This window comes from Scaptodrosophila lebanonensis, unplaced genomic scaffold, assembly GCF_003285725.1.
Source record: "Scaptodrosophila lebanonensis strain 11010-0011.00,11010-0021.00 unplaced genomic scaffold, SlebRS2 tig00001415-arrow-pilon, whole genome shotgun sequence".
Taxonomy (NCBI): domain Eukaryota; kingdom Metazoa; phylum Arthropoda; class Insecta; order Diptera; family Drosophilidae; genus Scaptodrosophila; species Scaptodrosophila lebanonensis.
The window spans coordinates 4,628,463-4,646,573 of record NW_022060742.1 but is presented as its reverse complement, the minus strand read 5'-3'; the positions used below and the strand labels follow the sequence as shown (position 1 = coordinate 4,646,573).

The following is an 18,111-nucleotide window of genomic DNA, read 5'->3' as shown; positions in this document are numbered from 1 at the left end:
CAAGACCATTAATCATATAAATATACATATCTATATAAATAAAAAACATTCGCATTGTCAACACAAATGCGAACGCGCAAATTTCCGTTGAAATGCTGGCTATTAATTTACTGAATCCACTCCGAATGTCGGAAGTTGCTACAGTTTATGGTCATTAATAATGCAACAGCTGTGGCGCCCAAAACCATTGTCAATAACTCTGCATATATGTATGTAATTAAATATATTTGTATATATTTACATTTCTATATAATTGTAGGTATTGCTTATGAACTAAAAAAATAAAGGAAAGGAGAGAATAAACAATTATGAAGCAATTGAAAAACTATTAAATTGGTGTGTGGGTTGACAGACAACTCGCTGGCAACTCAAACAGAAAATGCAATTAAATCACACATACATTTAGATGCATGCTGTAAACAATACATACAGACAGACAGACACACGCACACACAGAGGGAAACACATACAGAGGCGAGCATATAGACTGACACACATGGCATGGCAAATATAACTTTGGCTTTTGAGCATGAAACATAAATTTCACGCTATATTCATTTTTGTTTTGCCCTACCAAGCGTATTAATGCAATTTTCATATGTATGTGAAATGTGAAAAAAATCAGAACAAATTCAATGAACTCAAAAATGGAATTGAATGCAAAACGAATGCTGCAGTCTGATGGCAACAACAGCACATACACGAAATGGACAACGGCCGCGCAAAACCACCAACCAAGTCAGGCCATATATGTACATACATATGCATATAGGAGGAATATGTGTGTATATGTGTGATGTTATGGTTACTCAGCTGTTCGCCGACAATGCGCTGACGACGAGGATGACTGCTGTTGGGCTTCTGCCTGGGCTTCTGGCGGTCGCCGTTGACGCCCATAAGCCTTGGCTGTTTACAACGAAAATATTTACCCTACAGGCATAAAAAGTGCATAAATGTGATTATATTTTCATTGGGTCCTTTATAGGGCGTCGGCATCGCCGTTGCCATTGCCGTCGAGGTTGACGTTGATGCTGACCAGCCATGTAATTCGATTGCGATTTCAATTAGCGTAAAATGTATAGCAAACTGCGTTTGACTGAGGATAGTGGATGTTCGGGAGAAAAGAGCAAGTAATGGGCGTGCCCGGCCCGACAGCTTTGACTAATTTGTTGATCAGCATGAAAGTAGGCAATGGTTTATTTTTTGTTTGTTGCTCACATCACTGTGAAAGCATCAAAATTGTGCAATGGTCTGTTACGCAAGCAGCATGTTATTCGATGTGTGATTGCATTTATTTCGTTGTAAACATTTGTAAGCTGCTGGCACTTTAAATGTGAATAATTTCGTGCGAATTATTTGTCATTATTTCGATGTGGATAATGGTAATACATGAAAGATTACCTAAAAGGGGTTGGATTCCAATTCGATTTCAATTAAAATGCCGACAAATTCGATTAAATGGGTAAATGAATAATTTGCACGTACGTGTATTTGCTGATTGAATATATTTAGTTCAATCTTTCATTTTTTAAATGCATTATATATGTACTGAATAACAAATAGTTCGCGTCTCATTAATGCTTACTCGTGTATAAATTTCACCTTAACGACTTGATAAATTATTATTAAAAGGTCTAATTTAAACCAAATGCTAAAAATTAGAGGGACTTAAATCTCTTATTAATAATTCTAAATGAAAACTTAATAAAACTAAACTTAACAAACACATCTAAAATTTGTTTTTGTGGGATTCCTCCAACTGTAATCAATATGTAATCATTTTTAATCATGATAATTTTTATAGCCTGTACCCAAAGGGTGAAAGGCTATACTAGTTTTGTGCGCATGTATGTAACACACAGAAGGAGGCGTGGCAGACCCCACAAAGTATATATATTCTTGATCAGGATGAGAAGACGAGTCGATATAGCCATGTCCGTCTGTCCGTCTGTCCGTCTGACCGTCTGTCCGTCTGTCCGTCTGTCTGTATGAGCGCAAGGATCTCAGTAAGTACAAGAGCTAGGATAACCAAAATTGGTATCAAGGTTCCTATAAGCCCTAGGCAGAACGAGTTTGTTTATTTTTTCTGATACACCCCCCACTCCCCCGCAATTCGTATTTTTTCTTATAACTTCCGTAATTCTCGGAATTTTAAAATCAATTTTGGTAGGTACATCCAGTTAGTACTAATGTGTCCGTGTGCCAAATTTCATCATGATAGGTCAATTCTGAAGAAAGTTATAGCCATAAGTAAAATCGCTGCTCATGCGCTGCCTGCAGCTCTGTCGGCAGCGCTGCCCGCAGCTGTTGTTGTTGTTGCTGCTTTTGTTCAACTTTGTGCTGCATACATACACGCATATGAACACGCATAGGTACGTGATGTAAATGTATGCTGTTTAAACTGAACATAAACATGTATTCTAATTTAATTTAATTAATTATTTTAATTAATTAATTCATTCATTTTTTTTAATAATTTAATTTTTTTTAAATTTTTTTTTTTTTTAATTTTTCCTTTTTGTGGAGAGTACAGGCTATTTTACTGTCGGGCTTGCTCGACTGTAGCGTTCTATCTTGTTTGTAATTGCTATTTTTAGGGTCAATAACTTTTCCTGATTTTATCCTTAAGTCGTCATTACTGGTTAATTGAGAAAGAATTCGTTAATTACTGGGCAGGCAGACAAGTGAAGCTGATTCGAAATCGCACTGATTAAAATTTGATTTAAAATATATGCCCATCAAGGAAATGTATCTCTAATTGATGAAATAATGATAAAGTTTCATTTACAATAATTGATTTAACCACTTGCAACAGAATTCAGCACTTCGCACTAATTGGCATTTAATTGACTTACTGCAACATTTATGCGCGCCATTTGTTTATAAACTGCCAGCAGTAACAACAGGAGTAACAGTAACACAAAGAACAACAACAACGAACACAATAAACAGCACACAAGCATTTACAAATTGATATTTCCGTACAAACAGGAAGACAGCTCAAGCGCAAAAGTTAACAGCGCTTACAACACTTGCCTTCCTGCTGCAGGCGAATGCGACACCTCCATAGCACCTCGTTGCTCCACGCACCCTTCGCCCTTCGCCACTATCATCAAAATGCCATCTCCTACGCTTCACTGCAAATCCGCCATGGTAAATGTTATCTCTGCAAACATTTGACAATCAAAAATGCTCAAGCTATTGTTTAAACTAAAAATCGAGCATCAGTAGTGCCAGCAATGACAGTCACGAAGGGAGAAGGGGGTGGTGGGAAGGCAAGAGGGCACAAGCTACAGACAACCAAATGGCTGTCATCTTCTTTAGCTGCTACTGCTGTCTTGGCTGCTTACAATGGCGGGGGCAGACGGGGCAGGACGGCTCACCCACAACAACACTATAAGAAACAATAGCAACAACAACAGCAATAACAAGAACCATTGCATCTCCTCCGTTTGGAGGTTAAGTTGACAACAAAACGAGATTGCATTTTACCGCCGTTGCCGCCGACGCCGCCTCTGCTACCACCAATGGCTCGGATTCAATTCATTTCCACTTGAACAAATGCATTTCTTATAGACTTTTAGTTGAAGCATTACATTTTGGCCAACGGCAAGTAGCAAGTAGCACCCACACAGCCAGCCACACCCACACCCACATCCACTCCCTCACCCTCTATATACCCACTGTGCATCATAAAAGTAGCTAGAAAATGCCGCCATGGGGCGTTACTGTCGCAGCAGAAATGTCCTCGTCAATGTTTTGCCTTGAAAATGTTGAGCACAGTTGTTTGTTTTAGATTTTTGGCGCTATTTTACACATACACTCGCACATAGGCATTTGTGTGTCACTGCATCATCAAATTTTAGCTACATATCCTGCAACGGCGACATGTCAAGACAAAGTCAAGCAGCCACTAACAAGGAAAAATCTTGTTTTCTGTGCAACTTCTTGCTGACGCTGTTGACATTTTACAGTAATGAAAACGATTATTGTCAAGAGGCCTTCTCGTTGCCTTGCTGTCGCCTTCAACATATCATACTCATAGACAAACACACACTTTGAAATGGGCAGCAAACAACTACTAGAAAAGAGGATAGACAGGGGGAAAAGATAGAAACCAAGACTAGGGCGAACCATCTGCAAATTATAAAATTTGCCAGCAGAGATTCGGCAATGCACAAGTCCCTTAACGAGGATTCCAAGTACTTAAAATCTGTTGCTGTTAAAACATATTAAAGTTTAAACGATGTTTGCACTGACTTTAACATTTCCACACTAAGTGCCTTTTGAAATGAAATTTCATTTTTACTTTGAAAGACACATGCCTTTGATATGTCACTGCATATATGAGATTTTAACAAAGTCGATCATAATTTAATAAGACAGGGTTATGAGCACAACACAATTATCTTGAATAATGTCCATGTAATTAGAAAAAGATTAGTAATACTACTATTGTTATCAATGTTTCGAAAAAAATATTCGCTTTAAAACATCTACGATAAAATATAAATACACCAGTTAATTGAAATCTAAATAGTAATATACGTACATAATATACTATATACATTTATAGAATAACATTCTTTAATTTTGTTTGAGGGTATATTGGTTTTGTTGCATTAAAGCTAGCGTGTGTTTATGCTTAAACATGATTTTTAACGACATTGTAGAAGCTGTACACAGTAAGTAAGTTAGCTGGTGGCTATTTACATTAACAGAATGTTGAAAAATCGAGCTGTTTTTCTGCCTACTAATTAATCATTAGATACATTTCAATTGTAAGCCCGCACTCAAATTTGGCCAATTATCTAAATTAACCTCTCTGTTTTTCTGTACTCAACTGGTCAATGAAACTTTTGCTTTCAATTAAGTAATTAATGGACTCATTTATTAATTAAAGTGACGAGATGTCGAACGAGCTAAAAGACAAACATATCTCTATATATATAAAACAGTTTGTCCTGACTGACTGATTGGCCATATAGGCACAGCCCAAACGGTAAAAGCTAGGAAGCTATGAATTTGAACAAAAGTTGTCTTTTATAGTGGAGGTGTAGAAGCGGTTTTGGAAAATTCAAAAGCCAAAGGCGGTAAAACGAGGTCCAAAATCTTAATTTTTCCACCGATCAACTTTGTTTTTTATAAACCAGAGAAAGAATAAAAAAATAACTGCAGACTTGGTTTTTTGAAAGTTTTCTTGGAGCTTCTTGTGGTTTTATAGTAATATTTATTTCCTTTTTTCAAATAAAAAAATTTTTAAAATTTCGTCCGATCGATTTCAAATTTGGGTTACATAATCAACATAACTACAACTTGACATTCAACGATTTCAAAATATATAGTAATAAGGTTTTCACTGATATAACTTAAAATTTAAGAAATACTCAAAAAATTGTTATAGTTTTATTGCACACACACATTAAAAAGTATCGTTATGAATATGTATTTTATTGTTGAAAAAAGCAAGGCATTTTGTTGGAAAACGGATATCTAAAATATAAAAAATGTTTTCAATCACCATGCATGCACGTTCATGTTTTTATACCCTGTACCCAAAGGGTACAAGGGTATATTAGTTTTGTGCGAGTGTACATGTAACACACAGAAGGAGGCGTAGCAGACCTCACAAAGTGTATATATTCTTGATCAGCATGACAAGCCGAGTCGATATAGCCATGTCCGTCTGTCTGTATGAGCGCAAGGATCTCAGAAAGTATAAGAGCTAGAATAACCAAACTTGGTATACAGATTCTCCTGAGCCCGAGAAAGGACGAGTTTGTTCATTTTTCCCGATGCACCACCCCACTCCCCCCTATTCTGGATTTTCTATAACTCCCGTAATTCTAGGAATTTGATAGACACATCCAGTTAGTGATTATATATCCTTATACCAAGTTTCATTATGATAGGTTGATGGGAAAGAAATTTATAGCCATATAACCAGGCCCAATGCACACATACATACATATGTACAAGTACACAAACACGCATAGACACGATTCTGATGTAAATGTAAATGTATGTATGCATGCTCACCTCTAGCTTTAATGCAGCTGTTGGCATTTTTAGTGGTGATTTACCATTTTAGTGCTAAACGGTTACCTCAGCTAGCAACTCTACAAATGTATTCTGAAGAATTCTAGGATTCATTTAGCGTTAAGCTTATTCTGTGAATGTACTCTTGCAATTTACAAAAGCAGAAACACGCATTTAACACTGAAAACATTCATATTTTAAGTTGAAAACACATAATTGTATTGAATTACAAAATTAAAATCACTAAAGCGTAGAAGAAATAATATATACACATATTTTGTACATATTCATACATATGTATGTACATATTATTTTTCATATATTTCACAATTTAGTTCTCGAATTGCCAGCGCTTAGGTACTTGATATGAGAATCGCAGAGGAGGGCGGCCACAATATTTTAATTTAATTTGTCAGAAATTTCACAATTTAATTTCAAAATATTATAATTTTTATTTTTCAGAAATTTGCATACATACATATGTATACGTGTATTGTCACAGTATGTATTGTACTATATGTCCTGGCTTTCGGAACGTACCAAATAATTTGCTATTGGCAGCTCCTTTAGAAATTAAAGAGTGTCGGAAGAGAAATAGTATATTGTACATAAACTTAAAATTGTAACCAAAAATATGTATGTACGTATAATTCGTGTCTTCATATTTGTCATTAACTGCTTATTCATGCATACGTTGTAGGCCATTCTACCAACATTAAAGCCATAACCACACGTCGTTAAGAGCTCAAGCTGTTCTGTCAGTTTTCTCCAATCATTTGGCAATTTACAGCGCTGACAGCTTGCTTGTTTTTTCGTTAGAAATCTGCATTGGCAAATCGAGCTGCCGTTTAAAAATTAAAAATGCTTTTACACTAATGACGCGCACTCACAAGCATATGTATATATTTGTATATATGTACATAAATCTATATATAGAGATGTGTATTTGTGTGTGAACGAAAGCAGGTGCAATGCCAAATCGCTGCCAGAAGCCAAAGCTGTCAACCTTCATTTGAAAAATACTTCGTCTTCAACATTTCTACTTCAATTGGCAGCACACACACACACATACCCTCCCGCACACAAGCACACACACACCATACACACACTCATTCACAGAGCTGTGAAGTGAAATAAGAAGAACGATGCCAAAAACCTAACGGCTCAAATTTAGGTTAATTGATAATTGATAAAAGCGCTTCCTGTGCCACGGTCTTTGTGTGTGTGCGTGTGTATGTGCCTGCCTCAAGTTGCTCCAATAAATTTGAAGACGCGCTAAAATTTTGCTTTAATGTCTCACAAACTTTTCCCAATGAATATTAAGGCGCAAGCAACATTTCCGTTGCATATTTGTGGGCGTTGCAGTTGCCGGAAATGTATTTCACAAAAAACTACAACGCATAGTTTTAACAGTGCTTTAGTATTTCATGTTAGCCTATGTGTGTGTGTGTTTGTGTGTATGTGCCTGTGTTTGTAGCACAATCAATATGCCAGAGGCGAACAAGAAAATGAGGTCACACATTTGCAAGCCCATACATGCGACGTTCTTATGCCCCTTTGGGACAAAAGGCATGACAACTAATGAACACACGCACACAAATCATTTATAATGCACACTGACAAACTGACAATGACTTGTAAATTAATTGATGTAACTATTTAGACGCACACAACAAACAAACACACACTCACATAGACATTCAGAGCAGGTTGTGAAGTTCTAGTGGCAGGACACGATTTAAGCGTCTCCAATTAAATGCCATTATCCATCATTTCGCAAAGCCTCAACTCAAAATACTATACAGCCATAAGCACGCGCAATAAATACCAGTTTGTATATGTGTATGTACATATACTTGTATGTATATTTAGTTAAATGTGCGTGAGTGTAGCTTAGCAGCCACAACTGATTCGCCACAATTGATTGAAATTCAATGTAGCACAAGCGACAATTCGTGCGACGATGTTGACGTCGACTGTTGAAAAGCAAATTGTAAACAGATTTGCTGCCAAAGCATACAATTGGGCTACGCAGCCAGCACGACAGCGTCCAGTTGGTCGACAGCTAAAGTTAGTGGACACAAAAACTGCATTAAGCTTTAACATTCAACAATTTAGACAATGGGCCATGCAATAGGGGGCAGGCGACAGGGATGCATGTCAAAAGGAATTGCAACCTTAAATATATTATGTATATGCGTAAATGCAGTAATGCTTCTATAAATTTGATTCGTAGTAGTTTTTATACAGGTCGTGGTGTTATCGAAAAAAAAAAAAATATATATATATATATATATATATATATATATATATATATATATATATATATATATATATATATATATATATATATATATATATATATAATATATAAATAAATAGTTTCAAATCCATTTTTCAAGAAAACCTTAATATCAATATAGTGTTGAGACAAATATAAAGTAATTCAAGAATATTTCAATTCCTAAATAAAAGACAAGATTGTTATAGTCGAGCGGACGCAACTCTTAAATACCCAGTACCCATTCCTACTAATAATATGAAAATAACAACATAAGAAATTTGTAATACGAATTGGCATTGTCCCGATGAAACATGAAATGAAGGTATATAAACTGGATGTAATTGCCAATTGTGAGTAATGAAAAGAGTTATGAAAAAAATGGACTTGTTACTTTTTGTATTTAGGATAACTTGTAGATATGCGAATTTCCATATAAAGTTTTATTCCTCATCCTAATGACTACTTATATCGACTGGTCTTTTTATACTGATTAAGAATACAAGTATGAATAGCTACTTTGTGGGATCTCATAAAGTGAAGGTTTCAAGGTAATATGATTGCTATATAAAGTGATTCTCCAAAATTGATTCAATAAAAACAACAGTTTTTAAAATAAAATAAATTAGCATTAGATTCTCATATTTAGGCAATTACTCTTTGGAGGGGTTGAAAAAAAAAAAAAATTAATAAAATTGTTGAAAAAGTATTGTATCATTGATTGGCGTGAAGTATTTCAGACTGCCTACGTACCTTTGATCACACCAAAAGCAATGCTAAAAATGCATGCTCCCGCCATAAATTTTTTAAATTACAGTCGGAGGAAGAAGTTTGTATTGGCAAGAGATTCACGATAGAGAAGTTCGACTGCATATAGTATGCGTTTGTGTTTCTGTTGCTGTTTCTGTCAACGTCAAAGCTTGCCAGCGGCAAGTTGGCTCTTAAAACAATTGAGTGACGACATGGAAAATTAGTTTACGCAGCCGAATGCCAAGTGCCTCAGCCTGTCAAGCATCCAGCCAGCCAGCCAGGCCCGCCAAGATGTGCCAAGTCAACTCAATGCAAGTCAATCAAGCGTAAGTCGGAGCTCAGCCGGAGCAGGGCAACTTCGGGCCAACTTTGCTTTAGTTCACGTGTGTTTGTGTATATGTATTTAAGTGTGTGTGTGTGTGTGTGTGGGTGTAATGAGCAAGGCTGCCAAGAAACTGGCAACTTTTGACGTGGCAGCTGCTGCAATTGTTGGCACTAACTTTCCAGCGTTGTCGTTGCTGCTGTTGCTCTTCGACTTGCTGTTGTTGTTGCTGCTGTTACACTTGTTGTTGTTGTTATTATTGTTGCTGTCATTGAAGTGGATTTGCTTGCTTCAGTTTTTTGCTTCACTTCTGCAACAAAATTGTTTTTCTTAGCTGCATTGACTCACTCGTCTGCCCCCTACACCTTTTTAAAACCATCTCCCTACCCTACATGTACGCACATTATAAGGGGAGCCTAGGCAACAGCAATGGCAACTCACTTAATTGAGTGCAAAGCTGCACGGATTTAACTTTAGACAACTTGAATTGATTCAAAAGTTTCTTTGTTAGTGTGCAACAGTAGTTGAAGGGGGGAATTTGGGGCATGAAGCGAGTGGACTGTTATTGACACAACTTTTTTTTTTCACTAAGTAGCAAGTACTCGTATTTTATCGTTCACCCAACTATTGCATGGCGATGACCATTTTTCTACTGCCCAGTTGATTAATGCGCGGGCACTAAACGAAATATGAATGAGAGAGAGAGAGGAGAGGGAGAAAGAGAGAGAGGCAGCAAGGGAAAAATGAAAAGCCGTGGAGCAGCGAAGCGAAAAGCGAACCACTAGCGAGCCAATTTGCCAGTTTTCTAGCGCCCTTTGTCGTGCATTTCAAATAGCTTACTAATTAGCAAAATGTCTGCTCATTTAGGCGACCAGCATAACGCACACAATGTTGCTCGGCTCGCTGCCTCTTGCTGGTTGCATCGTTATAAAAGTTACGTATACGCCACGGCGAACAGGCCAGACGTTGGCTTAAGTTAAACGATATTTCAAAGCGACAATCGCACAGCAAGCACACAATTTATTGTTATTTGGCAAAGGGAAAGCAAAATGAGAGAGAGGAGGCGCAGGGATAGAGTGGGTGAGACAACGATGCACACACACACATATATTCTCATATGTACATATATCCTCTTATGCAGACAATTACAATGGGTGTGTGTGTGTGTGTGCATGTGGAACTGTTGTGCATGCTCTGACAACTAAGAAAATATATCGATGTACAAATTAAACTGCAAGAGGCAAGCGGCAAGCGGCAAACGCACGAAGCTGCAGACACAAGAAGAAAATAAAACTGTGAAAATGAGCAGGGCTGGCAGAAACAAGACATACAAACTAGAGATGGTCACGTTTTAAAATATAAAATATGTCACGCCCATTGGGGATTACACTAAAAAGAAATGTCTAACTTTTAATCCAATAAGGCAGTGCGTAATAAGAAAAAAGTAAAGACGATCCAATATATAAAACAGAAATATAAATCAAAAATTAAATAATATATAAAAATATAAATCAAAAAAATGTATTATTATTATTATTTGAATACGATCAATGTGGATTATTGTTAAAAGAAAATATACTTCAACTAAATAAAACCAATTTTCTAGTTACCTTCCAAACTGGATAGAAAAACTTCACAAGTTTCCAATTCAACAATTCGTTTTCTTACAATTAACAAATGTTTGACAACATTTTTCATTAGTTTTTTTTATAAGTTGGCCTAAAATATACTTCGGATTGATTGATGTCTTAATATATTTGTATAATAAAAATATTTTTCCACCCAAATTATAAAAGAAGCATCTGTTTACTAGATTGTAATGAACTAGTCATGTTGGTTTATCAGTAGGTCAATAACTTCTGAACAAATATAATAAAAACAAGGAAAGATAGCATTTTCATTTATTAGTTATATATAGCCATTTAGAAATTGATGTTTGGGGCCATGCATTATTAACATCAATTTTAGAACTAATATAATTTTCGCGAATTTGAAATTAATTTACTATCACGATCACGTGGCGACTTCCAACATCAATGGAGAATGAAATGGAGATTGCAAATTGCCCTTGCTGTGGTATTTAATTTTCAACTATAAATTTCTGTGTGTTGTTTCCTTTTTCAAGGGAGATGCCAGTGCGTTGGTTGTGGGCATGGGGAAGTCCAAAAGCAGCGGCGGCATTAAATGAACAACTGGCAAAACATTTTGTGGTCAGCTTTTGGTGGCGGTGGCAAGTTCGGTTGCACAGTTGACATTGCCAATGCATATTTGTGAAGCACATACAAGTACACCCATACACACATACGTGTGCAGCAAATTCAAATTGGTTTTGCATGTTTGCTGGAGGACTCTGTTGGAGGCGGTCATTGAGACTACTCGAAATTGGTAGCCATTTGGCAATCAAATGGCTTAGCAGCAGAAATTGAGCTCATCATCTATCCTGGTATTGGGTTGGGGCGGAATGCTGTAAAGTTTAAGTGCAGATATTTGGCTTAGTTCAATATAAATTCATCGTACTTCGCTTGTATTTCACTGTTGCCGATTGCTTTAATAATTCGATCATTAGGGCTGCCATGAATGTTGAACTTTGATGTGGGGTCAGGGCGAGACACATCAGGCTCATAAATAAGTAGGCAATAAATAAATAAATGTATGAGCAAAGCTGTCAGGAACACACACAGCACCAGCAGCAAACTGTCAAGGCAAGAAATAATAAATAAAAAGTAATGTTTGTTAACAAGCAGCAAGCAAACAGACAAGCGGCTGGGCGGAGTCACAGCGGCCTAGCTGTGACTCGAGACAGGCATGGAGATGCCTTAAAACATTGCAGGCTCTCTCACATAATGCGCCTCTGTAATTGTGGGCTGCAAAACTGCAAACAGCAACAGCAACAACACCAACCACTTACTCGTGCAACAAAAAGAGCATTGCAGCAAAATATCGTAAATGTCCTTGTTGTGGTCAACAGCAGCAACTTTTTTGCCTGTTAGGTTGCCCAGAAAATATTGTTGTTGCTATTGTTGCTGCTGCTGTTTGGTGCTTCTGCCGCAATTGCTGTAAATCACAGCGGACAACGGTGCAACAACAATAGCAACCAACTGAACTGTGCCATGCATATTGTGCACTTGGCAAGCAACTTAAGGTGCCCCAAAAAATGAACATAAATAAATGAGAAACACCTTTTTCGCAATTTTCCCAAGGTTAACTTATCTGTAAATTATTACATATTGAAATTTAAGTGCAACGAAAAAGTTTTCATGCTTTTTAAAACCCAAAGCGAGTTGTTTTCGTAAAATGTAAAATATCTCGCAGTTAAATAAATTCGTTTTTCATAATTTACCTCAGGGATCGAGTGTGTGTCAACTTTTTTTTACATATGTACGAATATGTGGAGAATGAATGCACTTAAGCCATTGCAAATTATATACGTTTAATAATTTGATTTACCAAACATTTATTATGCTTTTAATAGGAAATCAACAAACAAATGCTCGCCAACATTTCAAGAATTATTATAAACTGAAATAACTGAGAGAATGGGCCAGAGCTGATATATAAAAATTTAACATATATGATATATGACAGGAGCTCTTTAAAGCATTATACAAACAACTAACTTATGTAATACACCCTGTTCTCTTGAGCAAAGGTATATTAAAGCATAAACAAGTTGGAAGTGGGAGTAATATAAATAACTTTATTATCAGCTCATATTTTCCCCAAGTCTAAGACAAAGCCACAACTTGTGAGAGGCTGGAAAACGCGTTAATGAAAATCACAAAACACGTAAAAGTCATTGACAGCACCCAAACGTTAGCCTCAGCAGACACCAGCGGGCTGTGGCCTAATGTTCAAACATTGTTTTGGCTTATCTACCTTTACAGTACCGCAAGTTATCAAGTACACACCCACACGCACACATACACATGCGTGCAGGTTTCTGCGGTTCTTAGCGCAAATCAAGTTTTGAAAAGTGGCTGAAAGTTGCATGTTAACTTGCTCTGTTTCCCTGGGTTTTACCGTTGCCACAGCGGGCGTATTAGAAGGAGCTTGCCAAAAGTTTGTGCTAAATTGAGCAATAAACTTTGCCAGCACATACACACACACACACACACACATGTAACACAGCCGATTGCTGCCGTGTGCTTAAATAAACGTTGTTAGTTCTTTGCTGTTTGGTTATTTCAGCAACGTTTGGTGCTGCCATTGAAATGAAAGCAATATGCAAATATTGCGTTTTAATTAACTCAATACGATGACTGCAGAAGTTTCCCCTTTTTAATTGCCTGTCTGCCCCACCTGGCGTATGAGTGATGGCGTTGCTTCCTCCCTCTAATTGCTATGGGCAATATTAAGTATGCGCCGCGTGAGCACGAGGACGACGAATGAATTTTTTGTCAACCGGTGCACATAATTGGGAATTAGGCTAAAAAGGCGTGAACACACTCCCGCCAACCAATGTTTTCCGATTGTACTTGTATACACGATATACACTTGTAACTTATTTACATGATTTACAAGACAGGGCGACATGAAATAAACAACAACAAAGCACTTGTCGGCAAGCTGCAAAAAGAAGCATCATCATCATCATTGAAACTGAAGCAGCAATGTTGAAGAATGAAAAGTGAGTGTCAGTGAATGATGCCACTTAAGAAATTTACAACCTAATTTCCATGAGACAAAAAACAGCAGCAATAATAACGACTACGACAACAACAGCAGTAACAAGGCTTACAACAAAACTAAAGAAAGTAGCAGTCAGCTAAGAATAGAGATGGGCAAGTGTGTGAAAATTGAGAAAGTATTTTTAGACGAATAATAAACACTTGCAAATTTCGCACTAATGATTGTTAAACTGAAATTAAATTACATGACAGCACCACAGGAAACTTAACTACAAATTCAAACGCAGTTGCTAAATATTAGTCGTGTTATCGTTGGTATAGCAATAGGATATAAAGTAAGCCAAAATGAGTCCAAAAATATATTCAAATGAATACAAGTTATTTGCATCAAAGTGAAAGAACAAGTTCGAAATTAAACAGATGCTAAAGAAATATTAAAGCAAATCTGGTCTCCAACACCCGGTCTATGTGGGATTATCTACTGATATAACCTAATGTAATATGAAATGTAAATAAGACTAAACTGCTAGTTTAAGTTGTAATTTTATTTTGGTATAAGTTGCATTTAACTTATTGAAATATTAATAGTATAATTACATTTTATTTAAAACAAAACAAAAAAACGTTATGTACTCCTCTGCAGAGACATGCAATAGAACTTAAATAACAATTGTAGAATAATGTAGAAGATATGAGCACATGAGTATGAACAAATCAGAATTCAATTAAAAAATATGTATGTATATACTTGTATTTAGTAAGAGTGTGAATATAAATATTTTCTGAATATAAAGCGTTTAATTATTTGCGAATTTAAATAAATCTAGATTTAATCATTTCTGAGACATTCTGAGACGCATCAATATGCCGTCGAATATTCTTAAATAAATTATAGGAAGCTTTTTTAAATTTTTTCACGCGCCCGTCGCTAGCTGCTACGGCCAGACATCAAGACACACAGACAGGCAGACGAGCAAAATAAAACATATAAGCAAGCAAGTTACCCACCCACCAACCAACGCTTGTAAAAGTAATTTCGCTCATTTAAAAAGCAACAAAAAGAAAAGCCCCAAACAAAAAACAGCAACAACAAGAACAGAGGGGCAGCAGTTGATGAAAATTGCGCTGAGTGTAACCACAAATGGCAAATGCCAGGCAACCGACGTCGGGGTACGTGAGAGCATTTGCTAAGGAAATTAAATTGAAATGAGTCGCGTCTCTGTGTCGAGTAGTGCAAAGAGAAGACAAAACACAACACAACAATGACAACAACAACTTGTAAAAGTTGTGGCAACAAAAAAACAGCAATTACAACAAAAGAGCAAGCAACGAATTAAAAACGTAGAAGAGACGCAACAGCCATGTCGGCGAACGGAAATTAAGTTTATGGTGCCCGTGCGGAAATGCAATGTAAACGCCAAGAAATATGCTAAATAAATATACAAGTATGCAGCTACAACAACAGGAGAAGAGGAGTACTGGTGGAGTGACTACAGGCTTCGAGTTAACGGCGTCGCAGTGAGGTGTGCAAATGAATATAATTACAACTTTGTTGTTGGCAGTTTAAAGCGTAACGAAATTAATGCAAAATGAAGTTGTGCTTTTCTTTACTCGCCTCAACTCCACTCCCCTCTTCTCACTCGCTCCCACTGATGTCACTCTTGTCTCACTTTCCACTTAAACGTTGCGCCGACATGCAGCAGGTGGCAGAGCGAAAGAGTCGCGGTGAAGATGCGGCTGCATATGTAAAGTGAAATGAAACGAAACAAGTGCATTATTTGCATTAAATTATGCATGCGTCGAGTTGAGCGCGTTGCAAAACAAAAAATTGAGGGAAAAAATTCAGAAAAATGGGGAAAAAAGTGTCAGCAGCCGCATGAATTCACACGCATCGTAGCATCCGAAAGAGGTGTGGCGAGACGGCTGGGGTGAAAAAGAGAGAAACGCCACGCTTCGGCCACGCTTGCATTACAGAAAACAAAGCAGCCGACCTGGCAAACGGAGCCAAGGGAGCTTCTAGCCACCCGCTTTTACCCACAAGTGTTGTTGGCACAACACACTTCCTGCCAACAATTCCAGAAGCGTTGGAGCTGAAGTTGTTGCGGCATATTTGCGCAATTTAAATACTAGAAGGCGATAAGGCAATGCGTGGTTTCAATTGTGGCTGCTCTCGCTCTCTACTTCAAGAGTAGTGTGCTTTTAATCATAAAATTAAGGCGACTAGGTCAGGGCTGATGGTCCCTGGTCGCTTGATTAAAAACGAACTGATGTGCATATTTACACCCTGCTTTCAAATGGGAAAAGTTTTAGCGAATGTACATATACTCGTATAACTTGCAAAAGGATTATCACAAGACTGTTCGATATAGTCATGTCTGTCTGCAAGTTTGGATGGATATCCAACCATAGCCAAAATTAATTATTTGAATTCAAAACACAAAGGTTTAAAAGAGAGCTGCTTATCTAATATGTAATAAATAGGAACTCATATCACAAGCACATTGTATTGTTTAGGTACATAAAACTATCTATTATTAAATGCCCTTAAGCGAAAAAATGGGTTTCTTTAAATGTTAACCTTAATATTATATAAAAGAAAGGTCAGTAGGCTCGATTCAATTTAAGCAACAGAATAATTCACGAAATTACACATTTCGAATCTCTCATCTCTGTACAGCTTTGTACAGCTACAATACTTGCATGAACATATTTTTAAATAAGTAGTTTGTAGCAAATTATTGGATTCAAAAATAACGTTTGGAAGCAAATAATAACATAGTGTGTGCTTTTTAAATCAGCTTTTATGTATGTTTGCACAGTTATTGTTTAAATATAATAAGTGAAGTAGATAAGCCATAGAGGATAAGGATTGATAGTTCGTATATAGGCAAAGGAATTTAAGAAATAAAGCCAGTTCATATTTTGAATTTCACAAATACTGTTTATTTACTCCCAACAGTTAGTAAGCATCTAATCTTTATGCTCCCAACAAAAGTAACCACAGTTTTTGCTGGCCATCCTGGCCTCCTTCAATTAACTGCAATTTTATTCTCCATTATTTACTTTAACCCCTGGAATACAGCCTAATGACTAACCATGAAGAGCTTAAAGGCAACTAAAAAACTACAAACAGGGCAGCATATGTTTTTATATACTGCAAAAATCACGGCAAAGAGCGCGGAGCATATTGTTGCACCCTCTTGCTGACCGGCTGAACAAAGAAGCAACAGAAGCAGCAGAAGCTAAACAACAATAATAGCAACAATGGTGTCGGACAGTCTGAAAAAGGCAGCAACTGGCGACTTGGAGCTCTCAGAAAAGTTCAAGCCAAAGTGAAGAAAGCGCTTTTCAAATGGCCACAACAATGGCTGACATGCACAAGCCATAAAATGCAATGCCAATGGCTGGGCGGGTGCTGAAGCCAGAAGCGCTGGCCAAAAGCAGCACCAGTAGCAGTCAGCAGCAACAAATGGCTAAGACGGGCAGCCATTTGCCTTGCTCTATGGCGCCGGCGGACAACCGACAGCAGACGTCGCACAGTGTGAAAATTTGTCAGTTGAGGTGAACAAAAGAATAAACAAAAGAAGAGATTGTCGAAGACTGTAAAATATTAGGGACCGAATGGTGAAACAATTACAAAACAAAATGTTTAAGTCTTATTAAGTAACGCTAAAACAATAATACATTTATTTAATTAGAAGAAGAATTAGTTAACTCACTTGAGATCTATCTTCAATGAAACCATTATTTAATTTAAATTATTGCAATGTATAATAACAGGATTGACAGGATTTGCGTATTTAAGTTGGTTTATGTCTGTACTAGGATAATTTTGTGTATGCGGAAAGTTACGTGGATGGTCGAAATTCGAAATTCGAAATTCAACTTTAAATTAACCATTTAAAAGTCTCTAAACAAATAACTTTTACGAAATGGGCTTGTTTATTAGATTCAGGATATCTAAAACTTAATCTTAAAGGTACAAAAAAGTGTATATATTTTTTAAATTTGTCTTTAAATTAATTATTTTACAATATTTGAAATATTTTTTATAATTTTTACATAAGAGACTTGTCCATTCTTAGCTATTG

General features: G+C 36.8%; 1 protein-coding gene across 4 annotated transcripts in view; it reads right to left on the bottom strand.

Moving 5' to 3' along the window:
• Positions 1-18,111, bottom strand: part of LOC115632936 (palmitoyltransferase app) — a 92,840-nt gene that overhangs the window by 54,971 nt on the left and 19,758 nt on the right. The window lies entirely within an intron of this gene.